The sequence below is a fragment of the Chrysochloris asiatica genome, unplaced genomic scaffold (genome assembly GCF_000296735.1).
Source record: "Chrysochloris asiatica unplaced genomic scaffold, ChrAsi1.0 scaffold00204, whole genome shotgun sequence".
In the NCBI taxonomy this organism is placed as follows: domain Eukaryota; kingdom Metazoa; phylum Chordata; class Mammalia; order Afrosoricida; family Chrysochloridae; genus Chrysochloris; species Chrysochloris asiatica.
The window spans coordinates 4,306,624-4,330,184 of record NW_006408722.1 but is presented as its reverse complement, the minus strand read 5'-3'; the positions used below and the strand labels follow the sequence as shown (position 1 = coordinate 4,330,184).

General features: G+C 39.0%; 1 pseudogene; it reads left to right on the top strand.

Moving 5' to 3' along the window:
- The first annotated feature begins 2,503 nt into the window (after positions 1–2,503).
- LOC102838285 overlaps positions 2,504–23,561 on the top strand; it is a 28,801-nt pseudogene continuing 7,743 nt past the window's right edge.

Sequence of the window (23,561 nt, the reverse complement as noted above, 5' to 3'; positions counted from 1 at the left end):
ATGCTATCTGCATCATTCGATATTTTTCCCATAGAATCTTTCAATATTGTAAGTAGAGGCTTGAATTTTTTCTTCAGTTATTTCAGCTTGAGAAATGCTGAGTGTATTCTTCCCTTTTGGTTTTCTAACTCCAGGTCTTTCAGCATTTCATTATAATATTTGACTTTGTCTTCTTGAGCTGCCCTTTGAAATTTTCTGTTCAGCTCTTTTATCTCTTCATTTCTTCCATTTGCTTTAGCATCCCTATGCTGGAGAGCAACTTTCAGAGTCGCTTCTGATATCCATTTTGGTATTTTCCTTCTTTCTTGTCTCTTTAGTGATTTTTTTATTTTTACCTGTATGATGTCCTTAATGTCATCCCACAACTCTTATGGTTTTCTATCATTAGTGTCTAATACATCAAATCTGTACTTTTTGGTATCCAAATTAGGTGGGATATGTTCAAGGTCATATTTTGACTCTAGTAGATTTGTTTTCATTTTCTTCAGTCTCAGCCTGAATTTACACATGAGCAATTAATGGTCTGTTCCAGTATGACTCTGGCCTTGTTGTGGCTGATGATATGGAACTTTTCCACTGACACTTTCCACAGATGGAGTCAATTTAATTTCTGTGTATCCTATCTGGTGAGGTCCATACATATAGTCATCTTTTATGTTGTTTGAAAAAGGTACTTGCAACAAAGATTCATAGGTCTTGCAAAATTCTGTCATGTGATCTCCAGCATCATTTCTATCACCAAGGCCATATTTTCTAACTACTGATCCTTTCTCTTTGTTTCCAGCTTTTGTATTCCAATCACCAGTAGTTATCAATACATCTTTATTGCATGTCTGATCAAGTTTAGACTGAAGAAGTTAATAAAATTCTTCAGTTTCATCAACACTGGCTTTAGTGGTCGGTATGTAAATTTGAATAATTGTTGTATTAACTGGTCTTCCTGTTGCTGTTGTTAAGTGCCATCATGTCAGTTCCAACTCAAAGTGACCCTGCATAGGGTTCCCAAGGAGCAGCTGGTAAGCCTGAACTACCAACTTTGCAGTCCAGTGCATTAACCCACAGCACCACACCAGTACTATAGATATTATCCAATCATAGACAGCATTGTACTTCAAGATAGATCTTGAAATGTTGTTTTTGATGATGAATGAGATGCCATTCCTCTTCAATTTGTCATTCCAGACATAGAAAACCATGTGATTGTCAGATTCAAAATGGCTAATATCAGCCCATTTCAGCTCACTAATGCCTAGGATATTGATCTTTATATGTTCCATTTCATTTTTGACAACTTCCAATATTCCTGGATTCATACTTAGTAAGGTCCATGTTCCAATGCTTAAAGGATGTTTACAGATGTTTCTCCTCAGTTTGAGTTGTGTTCCATCAATAAATGAAGGTTCTGAAAGCTTTACTCCATTTGCATCATCACAGTCAACTGTACTTTGAGGATGCAGGCCTTTCTTTCCCAGTCATATTTTTGACTGCCTTCCAACTGAGTGCCTTCTGGCACTATATCTGAAAATATTCTGGTATTCTTTATCATGTTTCAATATTCAATATTCTGGTGCTATCTTACAGTGTTTCACTGAAATTCATAAGGTGTTCAGTGACTAATTTGGAAGTAGTCTGTCTTTCCTTCTTCCTATTCTGTTTTAGTCTAGAAGCTCAGCTGAAACATTCCACTATGGGTGAACCTGTTGGTATTTAAAGTACCTGTGGCACAGCTTCCAGAATCACAGTAATGTGCAAGCCACCACATCTTCTGAGTCTTATTTCTCAATACCTAAGAAGGATATATGCTTTCTGTATGTATCACCTTTGGTATACTTCAGTATTCCTTTTTTCCTTTTAAAACCCTTTAATATAGGAAAAATTCATGTGGGTTGTTTTTCTTGAGTTCACTCTGACTGGTTCAATATTTGATATGAGGAGTGATCCAAGGAAATAGATCCTCAGAAATGGAACTCTGGGATCGGTTTGGTCATGTTCTTAACCTTGAGTTCACTGTTGATATCCCTGAGAAATGGGTTGTTAGTAACAGTAAGAAATAAGGGGCAGTGGCACCATGATTAATCAACTTGCCACCTGTAACAGACTGTGATGAAGCAGTAGCCTTGGGAGTCATGTGGTTACTGCACTTGACCATTACAGAAATTATAGTGACTCCAAGCACTATGAGTTCAGTTGGCTGTTCCTAAATGCACTGACAAGTCTATGAAAAAAATTATAAAACTCGGGGATTTAAGTCAAGATCAACAAACTAGACAGCTTTTATGACAATCCTAAAACAATATATTATTTACACAAGAAATAAATTCAAAGGGGGGATTCTTTGACGGATACCAGGATGTTGGGGATGGGGTAAGGGGAGGGAGGGGAAGGTGAAGCATAGGGTAGGGAATAGACACAGGATAGTTTGGGTGCTGAGGGATGCAATACACAAGAAGGAGGAGGGGAATGGAAGAACAAAGCAGATGGAAGAACAATTAGGCATGTCCACATGGGCAAAGTGGGACAAAGGTAAATAATGATATATGCACAACCTTGGAACAACAGTGCTCTGGGATACAGGGATTGAGATATGGTTGGAATGGGGAAAGGCAGGGAAATAATGTTAAGTTGCTTGGCTGTCTTTTGAATATTGGTTTCCCTGGCATAAAATAGACAGTTGAGGGGCAGAGAAAGGAATAGCCAGAAATATCACCATAGAAAACTTTTAAGTCTGTCTTCTGCCTATAACTGATTGGAATACCTAAAATGGGGCTACAATATACCCAGTGAAGGAGGCTTCCTGTAGAGCCTCTGCATTATATAAGACCATAGGTGGAATCCTGAACTACATCCTGAATCTTCTTAGGTGGGAAATTTCCACTAGAAAGGACAAGCAGACCAGCCTCAAGTGGCTAGGAGAACAGAAGATACTTCTCGAAAGAAAGACCGACAGGAAAAATACAATACAATATAGACAGTCTGACTGATTATTACAAGAACAAGCAAGTTGTTCACCCAGGAGACATCAAGGTAAGTGGTCGGGTATCCTCAGGGCAAACCCCCTTCCAAGATTAAGACTCAATGGGAATACACACTCTGATTGGTGGCCATGTTCATAATCAATAAGGGGAAGTAAGGGAAAAACAGCATTGTGAGCTAAGTCCTACCATGTTCAATAGACTCCTGTGAACCCGGGTGAAGACCTGGTTGGCCAGCTGTGTGGCAAGATCTGGGGACTCTTGGGCCCAGAGTCAGTGACATAGCCACAGAGGACTAGAGTGGAGAGTGAAGCATCCAGCTGATAAGAGGAGAGGGCATATACACAAGAACACCCACACTAGCAAATAATACCCACTTGACCTGACTTCAATGACTAGATGATCAGAGCTTAACTAGAAGAAAAAAGAAGAGGGATAAAAGAGTAATCTGATATAATTTGATGAATTTGACCTACACCTATGAATACAGTAGCTCAAAAGAGGGAACAAATCTTTACAGTGAGGATCATACCCACTCCCTCTATACAGAGAGTAGATAGGGATGGGCAACTTGGACATTAGCTATCCAAAATGGGGGTGCTACAAAGGCAAAAAGTGACAGGCTTACAAGCTTTCAAGATGGAGCCTAGATCCAGAGGGCGTGGAGAAAGGTAGAATCTCCACTGAGTAGTATCCAATCTGTCTGGGTGGTGCTAATGAAAGGAGATGCAGATAGGTCTCTTGTGATACAATAGTGAATAATTGTTATCAGGACTGATTGTGAGGATTGGAAATGTAAAGGTAGATGTTTTGTAGCAAAAGGAGGGGAGTGATTGACTTTGCAGTCTAGAAGCAGAGGTCTCTGGGACCATCAAGGAAGAAGAGTAGAGAGCAGGACCCTACCCAGAGAAGCAGAGACACCAGAGATGGAGGCAGAGATGATGACATGGAGAGATGGAGCAGCTGGGGACTTTAGATCCAGAGAGGGAGAGGAATTGTGTGCTGATGACTGGGGGACAGGCTTGTAAGGTATACCCTTTGGTTGGTTGATGATGCAGGGAGGGGATTGTAACCATGCCAGTGAAATGATATACGATAGGATGAATGTAAAACTAATGTTCTCCCATGTAAACTATTACATAATTCACAATAAAAAAATTTTAATGAAAGAAATTCAACCCAAAATTCAATTGTGTGGGTTGAATTACAACATAAATTGAATTTTCAGACTTGTTAAGTTACGGCATTGTTTAGGATGAAGAGAGATCCCAAACTTAAAATAGGGATATTGGGGTAGACTCTGGTGAAACTGAGAATACTAAACCTGTGGATCTTCCTAAGTCTCATTTACATAGAAAGAGGCACCACCTCCTCCTCTATCTAAAAGACTGTTTCCGTTACATGAAGACTATGTAAAAACTTCATATGGAGTCTTGGGAGAGTGTGCTACATGACTAATTACCATAAATCTAGGTGGTCTTAAAGTAACAACAAACTTTTATTATCTCTCAATTTCTATGAGTTGAGAATTCATGAGTAGCTTACTTAGGCAATTCTGCCCCAGGATCTCTCATGAGGTTGCAGTTGAGATGTTGGATGGGGTTAAGTCAACTGAGGCCTATCTGTGACTGAAGGATTTTCTTCCAAACAACTCATTCATATGGCTGGCAAAATGGTGCTGGCTATTGGCAAGGAGGCCTCAGTTGCTCATTATAGGGACTTTTCAACGTGACTGCTCATGTAGTCTCATAACATGATGCCTGAATTCCCCAGAGGAACTGATCCAAGAAAGCATACAAGGAAGCCAAATCCCCATTCCTTGGCCACAGATAATTGGACCAGGGGTGGACACTAACCCATGAAGTGTCCTATGGAAAAGGCTCTGCTAAAATCAATCAATAAATAAATAATGGGGTCAATAGAACTTGTAAGATTGTCTCTCTTAGGGACTTGATCTGGGATATAAGAAGAGAGAACTTGTCATTCAATTAACCCTAAGGATAAGGTCAATGGTTCTAACACACACGCCACACCATGGAAGGAAAGTGAGGCCTTCTGCTTCTGCCAAAATGTACAGCCTTGGAAACCCTATACAGGGTTACTATGAGTCAGAACTAACTAGACAGCACTTAACAACAACAACAACACCTAAGGAGGCATGCAGGAGGGGGTTTTGAAACATTAGGGGTTATAAGTGAGTTGAAGTAATGTTAAAGCAAGAGTCAAAAAAAGGAGAATAATAATGAGGACAGAGGAGAAAAGGTGCCAGTAAAAATTGGTTGGTTGAGTTTGCCTTGTGGCAGTTTGGTAGTGGCAGAGCAGAGTCAGGTAGGATAGGCTCCATGGGGGAGGAGCTGAAAATCCAGAGACAAGGCTCTTACTAAACTGCACCAGAGCTCTGGATCTAGCATAAGGGTCAGAGCATCAGTTTCCCACAACCTCTAGCAGAAAAATCACAGCATAAAGGAAAACATTGTGATTTAGAAATTGGTCAAGACACGGGACTCCTGCCCAGGCGGAAGTCAGAGGGTGGGGCTACAGCCAGACCAGCACAGGGAACCTGTGCTAAAAGCAGCACAGTGACATCTGAAGAAGGAGGTGTGGAGGGATTCTACACTGTTTTTTTTCCTCCTTTTACCTGTCGTGCCTTCTTTGTCCAGCCCAGACGCCTTCAGGCGGGTGGGTATGCAGCCCTAAAAAAGTCTAGCATTGAGACCACAGCTTTCCCACGGCACAGAGAGAAAGAGCCCCATCGTCCAAGGGCAAATTCTTTGGCTGCTGCTCTTGACTTCTGCCTGTGGGTCCCAGCCCTAAAGTTAATTTACGCAGCACCATTAACCTCTGCCAAGCCAGCAAGAAAAAAAGCAGGTTTGGCCTGACAGACAAACCATATAAACAATCTGTAAAGCCCCAACATAAAAAAGATGCAACTATTTCAAGAATTATGCTGTGCACACACAGATACTTAACTGACCTTCGGAGAGAAAAATAGTAAACAACCATTTTCCCATTAACTTCTCAATATCTATCTGTGCACCTCTATGGTGGTGACTAGAGGAGGGGCCTGAGTGAGTGGACACCTCCATCCACTACTGGAGGCTTCTATGGTGCACACACACTGCCTGTGTAGCAAGGTGACTGGACAGTCGGCCACAGTTTTATTTTTGTTTCAAAGTGGAGGTTCTTGTCTCTGCTTTTATATTGCTTCTGCATTTGGGTGTTTTGATCACACATTTTTCCTGAGGTGGGAACTTTTCCTCCCTACGTTACCCAAGAAGAGTCAGCAATCGTGGCCATGTAGCCACATTACAAGCATACCCCATAATATTCCACCATTGAGAAAAGAGCCAATAACAGCTGCTAAACATCACATGCGAAAAGCGAAGCTTATCTCCTGAAAATATCCACTAGGAGACACCCAGTAAGCTTAATAACACAACAACAAACATCCATTTAAGCAGTAAAAAACCCACATAACCACTGGAAATGACAAACAAAAGATCTCAAACACAACAAAAGATCAAGAAACATGTCCAAAAACAGAAAAGAGTAACTGAGACAAATGCGCTGGCGACAGACAAAGGCTCCCCAGAAGAGGAAGAGCAGGTTTTGGATTTGCCTGGAAAGGACTTCAGAAGAATGATATGGAAACAAATTCAAATGCTCCAAAACGGGGTGGAGGAAAACAAGGAAGAAGTCAGGAAAGTACAAGAGCAATCCAACAAGATTGAAACATTGAAAACAATTCAAAACCTGCAAAAAGAGGCCCAGATGATTAATAATAAAATATCAGAAATGGACAATACACTGAAAGGGGAAAGGAGAAGAATAGAAGAGATGGAAGCCAGAACTAGTGATCTGGAAGACAAATCTCTCAATACTGCTACGATAGAAGAGCAATCTGAAAAAAGGATTTTAAAAATCTGAAGAGAGTCTAAGATCCATGCTGGATAACATGAAAAGGAACAACTTAAGAATGATTGGCATACAGGAACAGGAAGAATCAGAGAAGTCCACAGAGGAGATAGTGGAAGAGCTTCTGGAAGAAAATTTCCCTAACATCTTGAAAGATGAGAAGATAAACATTTAAGAAGCCGAACATACCCAAGGGAGGATAGACCCCAAAAGAAAGACACCAAGACATATAATAATCAAGCTCTCCAAAATCAAAGACAAGGAAAGAATCCTAATAGTGGCCAGGGAGAAGAGACATGTCACTTACAAAGGCAAGCAAATCTGACTTCTCAGCAGAAACCATGCAGGCAAGAAGGCAATGGGGAGACATATACAAAACCCTAAAAGGAAAAAACTGCCAACCAAGAATTGTCTATCCAGCATAACTATCAATCAAATACAATGGTGCAATCAAAACTTTCCAGGATAAACAGAATCTAAGAGATATTACCAAAACCAATCCAGCACTTCAAAACATCCTAAAGGGAGTACTTTGGACTGAAAACCAACAAGAACAGAAAACAACCAGAGATTAACAGGGGTGGCAACAACACCTGGAACTCAGTCAACAGATAGCAAAGTCCAGAACAGAACAAAACTACAAAAATGAATTCAAAGAGCTGGGAGATCAAACAAAGATGAAAATAATATCAATGTCAGAGAAGGGATAAATTTAGGAACAGAAATCCAGGTAGATTACAGGATGCAATCGATTCTCTTAAATGGAGAGAAAAGTTAATAGACTATAAGGTAACTCCAAAGAAAGTTAATACTCCACAACTTACCATGAAAATGAACTTCCAAGCAGAACAAGCAAACATGAAACCTAAGAAGAAACCAACAATAGCACAAGAAGGCATGCAGAACAAAGGAATGAACAGCACTACCAAAAAATTTACATACTGGCAGTAATTAATTCATACCTATCGATAATTACATTGAATGTCAATGGGTTGAATGCACCAGTGAAGAGACAGAGAGTGGCAGAATGGATAAGAAAACAAGAGCCTTCAATATGCTGCCTACAAGAGACACCTTAATTACAAAAACAAAAACAGACTAAAAGTTAAAGGATGGAAAAAAATATACCAAGCTAACTGCAACAATAGACAAGCTGGCGTGGCAATACTAATATCCAATAAAGTAAACTTTAAGACAAAAACCAGCAAAAGAGACAAAAAAGGACACTATCTCATGATCAAAGGGTCAATTGAGCAAGACAACATAACCATAATAAATATCTATGCTCCCAATGAAATATATGAAGCAAGCTATATGAAGCAAACCTTACTAGAATTGAAGAAATAAATAAATCTACAATTATAGTGGGAGATTTTAATATGCCACTTTCAAAAAGGGACAGAACAACCAGAAAGAAACTCAACAAAATTACAGAGGAACTAAACAACACAACCAACCAACTTGACCTCAAATACGTGTACAGAGCATTCAACCCAACAACAGCACAATATACATTCTTCTCCAGTGCACATGGAACATTCCCCAGGATTGATCATGTGTTAGGTCACAAAGCAAACCTCCATAAATTTACAAACATCAAAATACTACAAAGCATCTTTTCAGACCACAATGCTGTAAAACTAGAAATCAACAATAAGAAGACCTAGGAAATAAAAGTTGAATATATGGAAACTGAATAAGACCCTGCTGAAAAGCAATTATCATGGATTGAATTGTGTTCCCGAAAACTACATGTCAGCTTGACTATATCATGATTCCCAATGTTGTGTGGTTGCCCTCCACTTTGTGATGTTATAATTATCCTCCATTTTGTGCTGTGTTGTGTCACTGTAGGATAAGCATTTGACTGCCAACCACAAGGTTAGCAGTTCAAAATGCTCCACTCTCTCTTGGAAACCCTACACAGGGTCACTATGAGTCAGAACTGACTTGATGGCACTTAACAACAACAAGTTAATGAGGCAGGATCAACATGGAGTGTATCCTGAGTCACAGCTTTACAAGAGGGCGTGACTCAAATCACACCCCTACTCAGGTCCTACTCTTACTCAAGTCACTACCCAATCAAGAGATGAAAGGTAGAAAACCTAGTAGAGAGGAAAAGGGCCTCACTACTACCAAAAAGGAGCTCTGGTAGCATAGTGGTTATGAATGGGGCTGCTAATCTCACTGTCTGCAATTTGAAACTACCAGCTGTTCTGCAGGAGAAAGATGAGGCTTTCTGCCCCCATAAAGATTTACAGCCTCAGAAACCCTGTACAGGGTCGCTATGAGTCAGAACTGACTTCACAGCACATAACAACAACAACTACCAAAAAAGAAGAGCCAGGACTGGAATGCATCCTTTGGTTCCAGGGATCCTGAACTGAGAACCTCCTAGACTCAGGGGAAGATTGATGCCAAGACACATGTAGATCTCTAAGGAACACCAGGCCCACAGATGTTGAAAGGAGACAGGACCTTCCCCAAGAACCAGCACCCTGAATTCAGACTTCTAGCCTCCTAAACTGTGAGAATATTTGTTTGTTAAAACCATCCACTTATGGTATTTCTGTTATAGTAGCACTAGATAACTATGACAGTGTGACAGTTAAGGTTTTGTGTCCACTTGACTGGGCCAGGATTCTCAATGGTCTGGCAGTTGAGATGTAGCTATCTCCCATGATGTGACAAACCAATAAAACCATTAAGAATGTGGACTGCTAATCACAAGGTCATTAATATAAACCCACCAGTCCTTTGCTTCTCCCTGCTCCCTGTATTAAATCATAGGGTCGCTAACGGTCAACTCAATGGCACATTAAAAAAAAAAAAAGAAAGAAACACTACTTTTATTCCCACTACCACCCTGACCCAAGTCCCAAGAGTGTGGCATGCAACATCTTTTATCTTCTTCTTCTTCTTGTGTGCCTTCAAGTTGGTTCTAACCCATAGCAACCCTTTATAGAGTTTCCAAGGAGGGACTGCTGAGCTTGAATCTTGCAGTTCAAAGTGACTTTGCAGTCCAGTGCATTAACCCACAGCACCACACCAGGAGATAAAAAGGGAAAGACTTGAGCAGAGAAAGAAGAGTCAGGAGTGGAGTGCATCCTTTGGACCTGGGATCCCTGAACTGTGAAACTCCTAGATCCAGGGAAGATTAATGCCAAGATGTATGGAGATCTTCAAGGAATAATGAACCTGCTGATGCTGAAAGGAGACAAGAATCTTTCTCTAGAGCCAGTGCTCTGAATTTGAACTTCTAGTCTCTTAAACTATGGGAGAATAAATTTCTGGTTGTTAAAATCATTCACTTGTGGTATTTCTGTTTTAGTAGCACAATATTAACCTTTTGCACCACCCAAGGACTCCATTACATACATATCTAAAATAACCAGGAAGAGGTATTCAGTCACTGAGTAGCCTTCATGTGCCAAACACTGTTCTAGGAATTGACATACAGCAAGAACAAACCAAGAATTCCTATGTCATAGATATTTCATACATGTGCTTAGTCATGTGAGGCAGATATGAGAGAAATTCAGGAAGCCAGCCATGAAATCTGCCCCATTATCCTGCAACCTCATCACTTCATGGCATATATATGATTATTAATTATATAGATTTTTTTTTAGTTTTTTGTATGCATTATTATAATTGCCATGGTTATTAGTCAGACAGTCTGGGTGATTCAAACCCAGGCTACTGCATATATATATATATATACTAAGTTACTTAGTTCTAAGCTTCATTTGCCTCTCCTGAAGAAAGAGGATAATAATAGTATCAGCCTTGAAATGCTTTTATGAGGAGTCAGTGAATTAAATCATTTAAAGTTCTGAGAAGAGTGTCTAGCACATGGTTGTTTTTGTTAAGTGCCATCGAGTCAGTATTGACTCAAAATGACCCTATGTACAACAGAATGAAACACTGGTCCTGTGCTATCCTCGCAATCATTGTTATGCTTGAGCCCATTGCTGCTGCCAGTGTGCATCTCATTGGAGGTCTTGAGACTGGTCCTTCCTGATAGTATGTCTGAAATATGAGAGACGAAGTCTGGCCACCCTGGCTTCCAAGGGGCATTCTGGTTGTACTTCTTCCAAAACAGCTTTGTTTGTTCTTTAAGCAGTCCATGGTACTTTCAGTATTCTCCTCCAGCACCAGAACTCAAATGCATCAATTCTTCTAAGGTCTTCTTTATTCGCTGTACAGCTTTCACATACATATGAGGTTATTGAAAATACCATGGCTTGGCTCAGGCACACCTTAGTCCTCAAACTGATGTCTTTGCTCTTGACTGCTTTAAAGAGGTCCTGTACAGTAAATTTGACTACTGCAATACCTCATTTGGTTTCTTGACTGCTACTTCCAAGAGTATTGATGGCAGATTCAAGCAAAATGAAGTCTTTGACAACTTCAATCTTTTCTTCATTTATCTTGATATTATTTTTTGGTTGGTATTGAGGATTTTTGTTTTCCTACCATTGGGGTGCAACCCATACCAAAGGCTGTGGTCTTTGATTTTCATCAGTAAGTATTTTAAGTCCTCTTCACTTTCAGCAAGCAAGGTTGCATCATCTGCAAATTGCAGGTGTTAATGAGTCTTTCTCCAATCCTGACACCACGTTCTTCTTCATATAATCCAGCTTTAGAATTATGTACTCAGCATACAGATTGAGTAAGTATGGTGAAAGAATACAACCCTCTTGCACACCTTTCCTAACTTTAAGCCATTCAGTGTTCCCTTGTTCTGTTTAAACAACTGCTTCTTTGTCTATGTACAGATTCCTCATTGTCACAATCAAGTGTTCCAGAAGACTCCGTTTCAGCAATGTTGTCCATAGCTTGTCATGATCCACACATTGAAAGCCCTTGCATAGTCAATAAAGCATAAATAAACATCTTTCTGATATTTTCTACTTTCAGCCAAGATCCATCTGACAGCAGTAATGATATCCTTCATTAAGCGTCCTCATCTGAATCCAGCTTGAAACTGGCATTTCTCTGCCAATGAACTGTTGCAGCCATTTTTTAATTTCTTTAGCAAAATTTTACTTGTGTGTGATGTTAATGATATTGTCCAATGATTTCCACATTCTGTTGGGTTACCTCTATTTGGAATGGGCACAAATATGGATGTCTTCCAATTACTTGGTCAGGCAGCTGTCTTCCAAATATCTTGGCATAGATGAGTGAGTGCCTCCAGTGCAGCATCATTTTGTTGAAATATTTCAATTTGTATTTCATCAATTCCTGCAGGCTTGTTCTTTGCCAATGCCTTCAATGCACCTTGGGCTTCATCCTTCAATCAAGGGACTCTTGATCATATGCTTTCTCTTGAAATGGTTGAATATTGACCATTTCTTTTTGTTACAGTGACTGTGTCTTCTTTTGATATTCTCTGCATCATTCAATATTTTGCCCATAGAACCCTTCAGTATTGCAAGTCAAGGCTGGAATTTTTTTGTTCAGTTCCCTCAGCTTGAGAAATAGTGACTGCATTCTTCCATTTAGGTTTTCTAACTCCAGGTCTTTGCACATTTCATTATAATATTTTATTTTGTTTCTAAAGCTGCCTTTTGAATTTTCTGTTCAGCTCTTTTACCTCCTCTTTTCTTCCATTTGCTTTAGCATCTCTATGCTGAAGAGCAAGCTTCAGTCTCTTCTGACATCGATTTTGGTCTTTTCCTTCTTTCTTGTCTTCTTAATGACCTTTTGTTTTCTTCCTATATGATATTCTTGATGTCATCCCACATGGTTAGTATATGCTTTATTAGTATTAGGATTATAAGATTGTTATTATTATTATTATCGAAACTTGAAATGCTGACCTTTCTTTGTTGTTGTTGCTGTTGTTACATGCTGTAGAGTTGGTTCCAACTCATAGCAGCCCTGTATAGGGTAAGTAGCAATTGGAGTCTTAAAAGCTCAAGAATGGTCATCAAAGATGCAACTATTGATCTCTCCCTGTCTGAAGGAAAGAAGCATGGTTAAAATCAAAAATACTGGGAGCAATCAGTCCAATGAACTAATGGACCATGACTGTGACAACAGATCTAGATGATGCCTGGCCATTATTACCAACTGCTCTGAAAGAGATTGCATTAGATGGTCCTGGATTGAGTGGGAGAAAATGTGGAACAAAACTCAAATCATAAAAGAAAACAGGCTTACTAGTTATATAGAGACCGATAGAATTCCCGGGACTATGGCTCTTAGTCACCTTTCAGATCTTGAAGTGAACTCACCTGTAGTTCAGTTTTCAGCCAAACCATAGACAGGTCTGTAAGGGGCACAATAACACTAGTGAGGTATGCACACTTTAGAACATTCCATCAGTTAGCTCAAAAGGAGAGCATTTACCCAAGGAAAATTTTTCAGAAGAGTTAGGAAAGAAGAAGAAATGGAAACAGAAAACATAGGTAGAAAGTGGGATAAATGATATTCCACTGAGGGACAGTAATCATTATCACCATCAGCTCTACTTTGATGACACAGCTCTTCCACAGTTGTATTCTGAGTGCTTTTCAACCTGAGGGACATATCTTCTGACACTATATCTGACAATATTCTGTTGCTTTTCCTAATGCTTCAGTAGTTGATATTCTGGTGCTGAGAGTGTTACAGTGTTGTTCATAAGGTTTTCAATGACTAAATATTCAGAAATAGCCTATCTCTTCTTTTTCCTAGTCTGTCTTAGTCTGTAAGTTCAGATGAAACCTGTCCACCATGGGTGACTCTGCTGGCATAGCTTCCAGAAGGAAGGAAGGGAGGATAATAGGAAAAGGGATAGATAAAGGGTGAAAAGGAGGGGGAAAGGAAAGATGGGTAAGAAAAGGAAAAGTTGGGACTTTCCCTAGATGTAATTCTGCCTTTTAGAGAGTCCTTGTAACTCTTTCCTCAAAAACTTTTATTAATATCTCATTGGTCAGAACTTAATCCATGTCCACGCCTAGCCAAAAGGAAGAGTAATGTAACCTCATAGCTGGGCACACTATTGCTTACTGTCCCTCTTGAAATAGAAGATTTAATGGACTTTATTAATAGGATAAGGTTCAAGAAGTCTTAGGAGGAAACTATAACTCTCAGTTGCCTTCTGCTGTAGCCTCAGATCTAAACAATGTTCCCAGAGGTTTTCTGGAAATTCTGAATGTGGGGTACCATAGAATACATGCTAAATTAATGATACTTGAACATTGTTTTCTGCATCACTTTAAGTGAAGCAAGATGATAATTTGAAGAATTGTTTCGCCCTGACTTTTCAAGTACATACAGCCCTCTCTCCTAGCATCCAGTCCTTCTGTCCTTATAGTACAGCTGGGACTATGTAGTGCAAAAAGAAACCAACTAAGTGATATTTATGATTGACTTTCAGAACTGATTTTTTAATTCCAAATTAAGAATATTATGAAGAAAAAACTTTTTGAAAGTTTCAAGGGCTTGAGTGTGATTTTTCCAAAACAAGAGTTCAAACCATAGAAAAAACAGGAAGTTTATCCCATTGACAGATTAGACAAGAACTCCATGGCTAAAAAGAGGAAGAAGAGTTGAAGAAAAATATTTAAAGAGCAGGACAATGGTTGAAACCCTCATTCACTACTGGTAGAGATGTAAAATGAAGCAGTTGGTGCAGAAAAAAAATTGACAGTTCTTAAAAATACTAAACAAAGAATTACTAAATAACTCAGTGTTTCACTCCTAGGGATATGCCCAATACAGGGACTAAAACAGATAAAGTTACTTCGAAGTTTGTTGTATAGCCAAAAAGCCCATAAATAGATGAGTAGATCAACAAAGAATAGTACTCGGCCATAAAGAGGAATGAAGTTATGATACATGCTATTTACATAGTATAACCTTGAAAACATGATGCTAAGTGAAATAATGTTATATGATCCCATTTATACAAAGCATCTAGAATAGGTGACTGCACAAAGGTATTAGAGGTTTCCAGGGACTATGAAAATTGTTCTCCAGCATAGGGATGCTAAAGCAAATGGAAGAAATGAGGAGGTAAAAAAAAGCATTTTTTAAGCTGATAGAACTAGAAAAAAATTCAAGCCTCAACTATGGGAAAATAGTGAATAATGCAGAAAGCATCAAAAGAATATGGAAGGACCCTTGTGATATAATAGTGAATAATTGTTATCAGGACTGATTGTAAGGACTGTAAATGTAATGGTGGATGTTTTGGGGCAAAGGGAGGGGAGTGATTAACCTTACAGTCTAGGAAAGGAGGTCCCTGGGACCATCAAAGAAGAAGAACAGAGAACGGAACCCTACCCAGAGAAGCAGTGATGCCAGGGATGGAGGCACAGACGATGACATGGGGCGATGGAGCTGCTGGAGACTTTGGACCTGAAGAGAGAGAGGGGTGGTGTGTGGACAACAGGGGGGCAGGCTTGTGGGGTACACCCTTTGGTTGATTGATGATGCATGGAAAGGATTGTAACCATGGCAAGGAAACGATATACGACAGGATCAATGTGAAGCTGATGTCCTCCCATGTATACTATTAAATAATTCACAATAAAGCATTAAAATACAAAAAGAAAACACCAGGGAAATGTTCCCACTTCCCTCAGGCTCCAAAACTGCTCACTAACTCAATTAAATACATTTGGGTTTTCACAATTAAAAAAGAAAGAAAGAAAGAATATAGAAGCAATACACGAGTCACCAAAAGAAATCGTCAATGTTCAACCATTTCAAGAGGTAGCATGTGATCAAGAGCCAATGGTACTGTAGGAAGATGTCCAGGATACACTGAAGACATTGGCAAAGAACAAGGCTCCAGGAATTGATAGAATACAAATTGAAGTCTTTCAACAAACTGATGAAACACTGGAGGGATTCTTTCATCTGTGCCAAGAAATTTGGAAGATAGCTACCTGGCCAACTGATTGGAAGACATCCATATTTGTGCTCATTTCAAAGAAGGGTAACTGAACAAAATGCAGAAATCATTGAACAATATCATTAATATTGCATACAAATAAAATTTTGTGGAAGATAGTTCAAAAACGTTTGCAGCAGTACATCAACAGGAAGCTACCAGAAATTCAAACTGGGTTCAGCAAAGGACATGGAATGAGAAATATCATTGGTGACATCAGAGGGATATTCACTGAAAGCGGATAATACCAGAAAGATGTTTACTTATACTTCATTGACTATACAAAGGCATTTGACTGTGAGGATCACAACAAACTATGGATAACATTGCAAAGAATGGGCATTCCACAACACTTAATTGTACTCATGATGAACCTATACATAGACAAAGAGGCAGTCATTCAGATAGAACAAGGGGATATTGAATAGTTTAAAATCAGTAAAGATATGCACCAGGTTATATCTTTCACCGTGCATATTCAGTCTGTATTCAGAGCAAATAATCAAAGTAACTAGATTATATGCAGAAGACTGTGACATCATTAACAACCTGTGACATTCAGTAGACATAAATGAATATGACTTGTAATGCTTAGTGACAGAAAAAAGACTGGAAGTGCAGAGAACTTTAAAACTTACAAAAAGAGAGCAGCCTTTTTGCAACTCAATGTAAAGAAAACAAAAACCCTCACAACTGAACCAATAAATAACATTTTGATCAATGGAAATTACTCAGCCATAACATGAAAATTATTCAACCATAAAAAGGAATGAAGTGATACATCCTATCATATAAATTGAGTGCTGGTGGCACTGCAGGATAAGCACTTGACTGTAGACACAGGTCAGCAGTTCAAACTCACCAGTCATCCCACAGGAGAAAGAGAAGGCTATCTATTCCCATAAAGATTTTTTTTTTTTTTTAAGCTTTTATTGTGCATTAAGTGAATGAAGGTTTACAGGCCAAATCACGGGTTTTACATTCACCAAATTATTGTAATGATCACAATTCCTTCCATGCACCCTCAGCCAACAGTATTTACCTCTGTTATCTCTTTCTTTCTTTCTTTTTTATGTACACATACCACATTGTAAATATATATTCATTTAAATGCCCAAAGGGCACAGTTTGCAAGCCTGACTCTTGCCCGCAGTCCATGGACCTATATTCCACTGATACTCTGTCTCTCTCTATGCCATCACCTCCACAACCATCTGCTGTCACTGTTTTCTGTTTAGCCCTCATTCTTCTCATGTTCTTCCCTCTTGATGGTCCCAGAGTACCCTATTCCTGAAATGACAGACTAACTACTCCCCGCTTTTAGTTGTACCTCTTCTATATTTACATTGTGACAATTGCTGTTAGACCTGAAAACAATTACTTGAAACTGAATCATGAACTCCTATCCCCCTTATCACCAGACCCATCTGGACATGAGAAAAACAATTCAGTAGGGTTTCTGTCTTGCTCCCCTAATTCTGACACTAAGCACCCTCATGAAAGCTTGTAATCCAGCCACTTTGTGCCTTTATAGTCCCCCAATTTAGGTAGCTGAAGTCTAAGTTGCCTGTCCCTACCAACCCCATGTGCTGAGGACACATGCTTTATCCTTGATATGAAGAATCCTTCCCTGTTCCATTAGAATTTTGGGCAGCTTCATCCATAACCAAGGGTCCAGATGATAAGGTTGTAGCAATTTGTAATGCTTGCTCCCTGTATCATACTCCTTTATCTTCATCTGGTCAGCAAGCCATCCACGCTAGATCTAATGGATACTGTCTGGGAGTTCTCATAGGCCTCCTCCCTCTGAAGATCAGATGGCTGCTTAATTCTTAACTCTAGCCACCAGGGCCTAGGTCAGTGTCTTTGCGTTTGGGAGTTCATACAACTCCCTGAACTTCAAACTAGCCAGCCCATCCTCTTCTCTCTCTCATCCAAGGTCATCAAGCATCTATGGAATAAGACCAATATGATTGTTTGGGTGTTCTCTTTAAGTTTCAGTCTTAGAACGTGATTTATCCTGATGGGCTAATTTGTCTTGATGGCTCCAGGATAAACATCTTACTTGATATTGTCACAGCCAGTCTGCTTTTTCCTTCTTCTACTTCTTCTTCCCCAGTTGGTCTTTCTGTTCCTCCAGCCATTCCTGGTTGGGACTCAGAATTCCACCTAAGGCCCCATACTCCACCAAAGCTTAACAAGAAGCCTGTTTTCCTGGGTACATTCTATTCCCTTCTAGATAATCCAGTCCAATATAGGCTGAAGACGGACTTACAAACTTTCTGTAATCATCTTCCCCCATTATCCTTCCTATCCCACTTTAATGTCTGTATTACACTAGTAGACAGGGGAGCCCAACATCTGCAAAACGGTCAAGCACTTTAACATTATTTCCTCCCCTTTACCCCTTCAGCATAATTCTTGGTTCCTATATCATGTTGTTGTTGTTGTTGTTAGGTGCCATTGAGTTGGTACCAACTCATAGCAGCCCTATTTGCACAACAGAATTAAACAACATCTGGTCCTGGCCAACCTCACAATTGTTGCCATGCTTGAGCCCACTGATGCCCACAGTGGTTGAACCAATTTTCAGTTCCACCAACAATGTAGGAGGGTCCCAGTCTCTCCACATCCTCACCAGCATTTGTTGCCCTCTGCTTTTTTGAACTTCACTGTTACTGCTGGTGTGAGATGATATCTCATTGTTGTTCTGAGTTACATCTCTCTAATGGCTTATGGGAGTCCTGGTGTGGTGCTGTGGGTTAATGAGCTACACTATAAAGCCATTAGACTATAAAGTCATTTGACTGCAAAGTCAGCAGTTCAGGCTCACCAGTCACTCCTTGGAAACCCTATACAGGGTCACTATGGGTCAAAACCGAATCAATGGCACTTAACAACAACAATGGCTAATGATCATGAGCATTTCCTTCATATGTTTGTTTGCTGCCTGATTGTCTTACTTGGTGAAGTGTCTGTTCATGTCTTATACCCATTTTTAATTGGGTTATTTGTCTTTTTCTTGTAGATGTGTTGTGGTAGTGGTAGTGTGCCTGGAGTCCGTTCCAACTCATAGCAACCCTATATGGTATTTCTGATGCTGCAAATCTTTATGGGAGCAGAAAGCCTTAGCTTTCTCCCGCTGAACGGCTAGTAGTTTTGAACTGCTGACCTTGAGGTTAGCAGCCTGACTCATAACCACTACACTACCAGAGATGTGTTGTTGTTGTTGTTGTTATGTGCTGTGGAGTCGGTTCCAACTCATAGCAACCCTGTATAGGGTTTCCAAGGCTGTAAATCTTTACAGGAGCAGACAGCCTCATCTTTGTCCTGCGAAACAGCTGGTAGTTTCAAACTTGTGGTTCGCAGCCCAATTCGTAACCACTACATTACCAGAGCTCCTTGTTGTGTTGTAGTTTCCTATAATTTTTAGTCCCTTGTCTGATTAGTCCCTTGTCTGATATGTCATTGCAAAAAAAATTTTTCCCAGTCTGTGGGCTCCCTTTTTACTCTTTTGGTGAAATCTTTTGATGCACATGAATTTTTTATTTTTAGTATTTCCCAGTCATCTATTTTGTTCTCCATTTGTGTGTTTTTTGCCATATCTGATAATCTATGTATGCCATATATTAGAGCCCTTAAGTTTGTTCCTATTTTTTCATTGATAATCCTTATGTTGTTGTTAAGTGCCGTCGAGTCGGTTCCGACCCATAGCGACCCTGTACAAGGTTTCCAAGGGTGTAAATCTTTATGGGAGTAGATAGCCTCATCTTTCTCCCGCGGAGCTGCTGGTAGTTTCGAACTGCTGACCTTCAGGTTCGCAGCCCAATTCGTAACCATTACGCTACCAGAGTTCCTTGTAGTTCTGGAATTTATATTTAGATCTTTAATCCATGTTGAGCTAGTTTTAGTATATGGTGTGAGATAATGGGTCTTGTTTCATTGTTTTGCAAATCAATTTCCAGTTTTGCCAGCACCATTTGTTGAAGAGACTATCTCTTCCCCTTTTAATGTATTTTGGCTCTTTGTCAAAGATCAGTTGACTGTGGCTAGATTTACTTTGGGGTTCTCAATTCTGTTCTATTGATCTATGTGTTTTTCATTGTACCAATACCAGGCTATTTTGACCACTATGGTCGTGTAGTGAGTTTTGAAATCAGGAAGTGAAAGACCTCCCACTTTGTTCTTTTTCTTAAGCAATGCTTTGCCTATTTGAAGTCTTTCCCTTACAAATAAAGTTCATGATTGTTTTTTCCATCTCTTCAAAGAATGTTGTTGGAATCTGAATTGGAACTGCATTGTATCTGTAGATTGCTTTGGGTAGTACTGACATTTTCACAATTTTAAGTCTACCTATTCATGAGCGTAGTATACTCTTGCATTTTTGTAAATATATTTTGGTTCCTTGTAGTAGTATGTTGTACTTTTCTTTATATAGGTCTTTCATTTCAATGGTTAGATTTATTCCTAAATATTTTATTCTTTGGTATCGTAAATGGTATTGCTTTCCTTATTTCCTCTTCAGAGTTGTCTTTATTAGTATATAGGAATCCAACTGATTGCCAACAGCTTTTTGGGTTTGTTTTTTTCTGAGCCTTTGAGATTTTCTATGTATAGTATCGTATCATCTGCAAAATGAAAGAGTTTTACTTCTTCTTTGCCAATTCAGATACCTTCAATCTCCCCTTCTCACCTTATTGCTCTAGCTAAGACTTCCAACACAATACTGAATAGAAGTGGTGATAAAGGGTATCCTTGTCTGGTACCTGTTCGCAAAGGGAATGCTTTCAGTTTCTCACCATTTAGAGTGATGTTAGCTGTTGGTTGTATATGGTGGTGGTGGTGATTATGTACCATGGAGTCAGCCAGGGTTTCCAAGGCTGTAATATTAATGGGAGCAGAAAGCCTCATCGTTATCCTGTGGAACAGCTGGTAGTTTCAAACGGCTGACCTTGAGATTGGTAGCCCGATTCATAACCACTACGCTACCAGAAGAATATTCCTTCAATTCCTGCTTTGTTGAGGGTTTTTATCAGGAATGGGTGTTGCCTTTTATCAAACACCTTTCCTGCATCAATTGATACAATCATGTGTTTTTTGTGCTTTTTTATTATTATTATTCATGTGGTGAATTGCATTGATTCTTTTTCTAATATTGAATCAACCTTGCATCCCTGGTATGAATCCTGCTTGGTCATGATGTATTATTTTTGGGATATGTTGTTGAATTCTATTGGCTAGGATTTTGTTGAGAATTTTTTACCTGTGTTCATGAGGGATATTGGTCTATAATTTTTTTTTTTAGTGATGTTCTTCCCTGGTTTTGGTATGAGGGTTGTGCTTGCTTCATAAAATGTATTAGGAAGTGTTCCACTCTTTTGTATAATCTGGAATAGTTTGACATTATAGGTGTCAGCTCTTCTCTGAATGTTTAATCAGATTCATCGGTGAAGCCATCTGGGCCAGGACTTTTTTTGTTTGGGAGTTTTTTGATGACCTGATCTATTTCTTCCTTTGTTATAGGTCTGTTCAAGTTTCTTACTTCACTCTGTGTAAGTTTAGGTAGGTGGTGGTTTTCCAAAAATGTATCCATCTCCTCTAGCTTTTCAAATTTGTTAGACTATTGAAATTTGTTGAACAATTTGTTGGACAATTCTTCATAGTACTCTATTATTATCCTTTTTATTTCCATTTGTTCTAATATTGTAATGTCTCCCATGTGGTTTCTTCTGCATGTTATTTTTGTCTTCTCCCTCTTTTCTTTTGTTACATTTGCCAGTGGTTTGCCAATTTTATTAATCTTTACATAAAGCCAGCTTCTTGTCATGTTGATTTTTTTCTATTGTTTTTCTGTTTTCTATGTCATTTATTTCTGCTCTGTTGTTGTTGTTGTTGTTAGGTGCCATCGAGTCGGTACCGATCCATAGTGACCTTATGCACACTGAATAAAATACTCTCTGATCCTGGGCCAACCTAATCTTTATTATTTCATTTCTTCTGATGGCTTTAGCTTTACTTTGCTGTTTTGTTTTCTTTTTTCTGATTGTTGTAAATGCTGTGTTATAGTGTTGAGTTTGGTTCTTTCTTCTTTTTGTGTATGTGTTATTGCAATAAATTGTCTTCTCAGCACTGCGTTTGTTGTGTCCCACAGATTTTGATATGTTGTGTATTCATTCTCATTTGTTTCTAGGATTTTTTTAATTTCACTTTTAATTTGTTCTACTACCCAGTAGCTTTTAAGTAGGGTGTTGTTCAGATTCCATGTATATGATTTTGTTTCCTTGATCTTCCTATTTTCTGTTTATCCTAAAATGTTTTTATTTCATCATCATATTTCATTGACCACTTTGTTGGGTATATGATTCTAGATTGTCAGGTGTTTTTTCTTTCAGAGTTTTGTATATGTCTCCCATTTTTTTCTTGCCTGTATGGTTGCAGCTGAGAAATCAGAGCTTAATCTTATTGACTTGCCTTTGTATATAACATGTCTTTTTTTCCTTAGTTGCTTTCAGGATTCTTTCCTTGTCTTTGGTTTTGGAAAAATTGATTATGATACGTCTTGGGTGATTTTCTTTTGGGGTCTATCCTCTCTGGGGTTCATTCAGCTTCTTGAATGCTTATCTTCTCATCCTTCAGGATGTTAGGGAAATTTTCTTCCAGCAGCTCTTTGACTATCTCCTCTGTAGATTGTTTTGCTTTGTTTTGTTTTTTGTCTCTTCCTGTTCTAGTATTACAATAAGCCTCAAGTTATTCCTCTTCGTGTTGTTCCACATGAAACAGGTTTTCTTCAGATTTTTTTTATTCTTTTTTTTTCTGCCTGTTCTTCTATCTTATCAGTATTGAGATATTTGTCTTCAAGCTCGTTGATTCTGGCTTCTGTCCCTTCAATTCTACTCCTTTGTCCTTTTAGCATGTTGCCATTTCTGATATTTTAGCATTAATTATCTGGACCTCATTTTTCAGGTTTTATTGATTCCAAATATGTATTGATTTTGCTTGATTATTCCTGTAGTATATTTCTGACTACTTCCTTATTTTCCTTTGCTTTTCTACGGAACATTTGGATGCACCTCAATATCATTCTCCTAAATTCCCCTTCAGACAATTCCAATGCCTCTCCACCCTCTAATACCATTCCTAGCTCTTCTTGATCATTTGTTTGAGCTACTCTGTCTTGCTTCTGTGTGTGTGCAACAATTTTCTGCTGCCCTTTAGACATTGTGATGGTGTTGTATTTGTGTTAATTGATGAATGTATGATGGTGTATTCTTAAGCACACTCCAATTGCCTCCTGGTGAGTGTGATCGGGGGATGGGCTTCTCTGTTCATCACTCTTGCAGCTCCCTTTAGAGTGTTTTCAACACAAGTTAGTTGTATACGGTGTTCTGATATGTAGCAGCTGGCATTGGTTCTTGCCCTATTGGTGTGGTTTTACAGAGTGCAAATGTAGCTTGACTGTACAACGAGAGTTGCAATCTCTTGTTAGGTGAGGCATGAATAAAAACTCCCTAGAAAGTAGAAATTTTAAGGCAAAACACCAAAGTCAAACATCACGGAAACAATAACCTAAAAGGGAATTTTAAAATCATGGGAAAATATGAGTAATTATTTAGCACCACCTAATGGTCAATGAATGTTGTTTATTGGTCAAGTGGTGAGGATTTTTGTTTTCTTTACATTGAGATGTAATCCATATTGAAGGCTGTGCTCTTTGATCTTCATCAGTAAATGTTTTAAGTCCTCTTCACTTTCAGCAAGCAAAGTTGTATCATCTGCAT